The 3,405-nt window shown below is 43.7% G+C and overlaps 1 long non-coding RNA gene across 1 annotated transcript; it reads right to left on the bottom strand.

Moving 5' to 3' along the window:
• On the bottom strand, positions 1–1,026 carry LOC118558800. Its single transcript, XR_004928479.1, has 2 exons — positions 668–1,026; positions 1–104 (listed from the first exon to the last, which is right to left on the bottom strand). It is a non-coding gene; the product is annotated as an uncharacterized LOC118558800 (long non-coding RNA).
• Positions 1,027–3,405: the final 2,379 nt, after the last annotated feature.

Below are 3,405 nucleotides of genomic sequence, written 5' to 3'. Positions count from 1 at the left end.
TTTATTTTGTTTCATGTGTGGAAAGTGTCTCTTTTCCTACCACCAGGTGGTGTGTGGGTAGCTCGCCATCCTCCGTTGAAGGGGGAGGAAAAAAAAAACCTGACCTAAAAGGCCAGAAAACATACATTAATTTCATATATAAATGTTATATTTATATATGCTAAATGGGGAAAAACCAAATACATACTGCTATGTATTGACAACCACTTCATACTTTATAAAAATAAGGGAAAGGGGAAAAAAAAAAGTCCTTTTAAAAAGAAAAGTGCACTTCGTAATTCAAGTTCAAAATATCTCAAGGTAATTAGCAGTCGCTATAAACAGCTAATAATAAATCAAATCAATCAACTTTAAGAATGTGATTGATCAAAGTAGCTACAAACGAAATCATATTAGGTACCAGACTTCATAGATGCACCAGCATGGAATACAACAATAACCAAATAAATCATGAAAAATAATCAAATCTAAAGTTGAAAGGGAAGCCTTTAAATATTAAAGGTGTGGCCTTCAATTCGGCTTTAACAGTGTGACTTTTTATTAAGTAAGTAATTAGTAAATTCACTGAACTCATGCAAGCAACTGATTGTCGAGTTGGTAGCTAATTCTAACTGGCGGCACACAGCGGAAATAACGCCCCATCATATATGGATGAATATTTACTCACCGTCGAGTAACGGATTGTCTGAGGAAGTGGATGTTACTTGTTCTCATCAGAAGGTAAATCAGGCATCAACAAAGCCCAACCTGGTGAGTATTACGGCGGATATATTAGCGGCGCTAGTATGGCTGATACAACGTTAAGTTCAGATGGTACTTAACTCACCGCAGATCCTCGAATTTTAGGAATGAATTTGTTCAGCGATGAGTCGATTTGGAGATTTGAGATCGTTTTGTTAACAACCGACGCCACAACCAACAGTGAGCAGCAGCACAGTGGAAAACCCGGAAATACACATGAGGTTCCCAGCTGTTAAAGGGACGGCTTAAAGGGAAGGTGGTTGGGGCGTGGCGGTCACGTGGGTTACATTTAGCTATCAGGCTCCTCTCCTGTGGAACCAACTCCCAGTTTTGGTCCGTGAGGCAGACACCCCGTCTACTTTTAAGACTAATCTTAAAACTTTCCTTTGTGACAAAGCTTCTAGTCAGAGTGGCTCATGTTACCCTGAGCTACCTCTGTGGTTGTTGGAGGTTCTCAAAGGTCTCCAGAGAGCCCCAGTGTTCCCCAGTGTGCTTCAGAGGAGGTTCTCAGTGTTCTCGAGGGTTCTTCAGAGGTGGTTGTCAGTGGTCTCCCCCGCCGGCCTCCGGAACACCTGGTCGGCTCTGGCTGCCCCCAGGTCGTCCGCCAGAACTCTATTTTTGTTTGGACCCTTTGAGAACCCTTTGAGTTGAGAGCTGTTCTCACAGCGGTTTGTGTCAGCCTCATGGTCAGCAGAAAGAACAGTCTAAGGTGTGGACCTTTCAAAACGTGTGCTGATGATTGGGGGGAGAGCAGCTCGGTTATTCTGAGGGATAACTGGACTCTTTTTTTAGTACAGGAATTATTGTGGGAACATCAGGGTGACGAAGGGACCGGTTGTGGAACAGTAAGTGATGGAGGAGGAGGATCTAACCCTCAGATTCCACATCCTCTATGCTTGCTCTGTTCCATTCACATCTGACAGACAGAGCAACTATTAATTATTATTATTATACATGTTGTTAATTGATGAGAACGGCTCCACATTCTACGTCACTCCCAACGTCACAAGTCCAGTTTTCTGTTCTGTTCCGGTCCATCGGGCTCCGGCCGGGTCAATTACAATCATAGCAAACAGGAAAAAGAACGTCACCAACATCTGGTTTGTCAAAATTAAATAATGTGAGATCGTTCACCACAAATTAAATCATTTTTTTTAAACATTTGTTTTAAAAAAAATAACTTTTATTTAAATATCACATGAAAACCAGTTTTTGCACCAAATCAGGAAGCAGGTTTGTCACTTCACATTTAATTTTAAACGTAGTAATGATGATGATCACGTTATCTCCTTGGGCTCAAAGAACGTCGGAGCGAAGCTGAAAGGAGAAACCACGGATGTAGCAGGCGTTGCCTTTCACGGACTCACGGAGGCGGGCCGGAACGGACCGGATGTGGAACTGTGGGGTACGGTGCAGGAAGGAGTGGTGAAGTGAAGAAGATCAGGCGGACTAGGGTCGGTGAAAAAGGGCTAATGAGGTGGAACGTCATCAACCCGTTGAGTGTTCTCCATCTTACTCTGCAGACAAGAAGCAGGATACAGCTTCACAGTCTGCCTTTGTCTGTTTGACCTACGGGGTCTTCTTGCCGCCACCTGCTGGATCGGAGGTGTACTGTAGTTTTCCTCACAGCTTCCCCATACTTCATTGGGCTATTTTAGATAAATGGAAAAGCGTCAAACTTAAAATCTCCAGGCTTTGGTTTACCCTGTAAAGCCAAAACCCTGGCGTTAAATCCTTGCAGTGGAAAAGAGGTTATTGGATGTTCTCTTTCTCTGTTTCAGTTCTATCTGCTAGTGCTGCTTTTAAACTTGGCCTAAGAAAAAAGTGACTCTCTGCTGGTTTCTGATCACCAGCCAAACCTTGCCATATTTCCAAATGATGGACATAAAACCTCAGTTTCTGTCAGAAATGTTGACTCACCTGTTCCAGAGGTCTAAACTACCCTCTGATGATTACCGGCCATCGATTGGTCTGTTCCTAAGTGGGTTTATGCATCTTTGTTTCCGGGATTCTCTTGATTCTTGCCTGGGTTTGCTTGGGCAGCTTTGGCGATAGCTACATTGGATCCATCGCTCAAAAGTCTCCGGAAAATAAGATCTTTGTTCTTCAAAATTTCTCCACCTACCATAATCTGGATTTTCTGTGTCATGGAGGCATGCCTGACTGCCGGTGAGGACAACACCTTATCCGAACTTTTGCCAGTGAGTTGCCACTCTTTTATCTCTCTGCAGCTTTCAGGGGAGGAAGAGGGACGGCAACCATCTGCAAAACGGACCACTTTCTCATCTTCATCTCCAGCTTTGAGTTGCAACAATATTCAGGTGTGCTGTGCTGATAAACCACTGGTAAATGACTTTTAAACCTTTCTGACTCTTTAAGTTGGTCCAGTCAGTAACTGGCTCCACACACAAGCATCAAATCATGAAGGACTGCTGCCTCACTACCAGAACTCCATCAAAGAGGCGGAAAGACAAATCCAGCTGTTCAACACCATTGACTCTGTTCTTAACCCTCCTCAGCCCCCTTATTTCGAGCCTCGGCTGAAACGTGTGATAATTTATTAATGTTTTTATTGAGGTTTTCACCACGAGGGCTCTGATTGCCCCGCCTGATGCTGAGCTTCTGTCTGAGCTCCTTGTTCTGCTGTTTTTTAAGCTACTGGCG

The sequence above is a fragment of the Fundulus heteroclitus genome, unplaced genomic scaffold (genome assembly GCF_011125445.2).
Source record: "Fundulus heteroclitus isolate FHET01 unplaced genomic scaffold, MU-UCD_Fhet_4.1 scaffold_159, whole genome shotgun sequence".
Taxonomy (NCBI): domain Eukaryota; kingdom Metazoa; phylum Chordata; class Actinopteri; order Cyprinodontiformes; family Fundulidae; genus Fundulus; species Fundulus heteroclitus.
The sequence above is the reverse complement of the archived record's forward strand: the minus strand, read 5'-3'. Positions and strand labels throughout refer to the sequence as shown.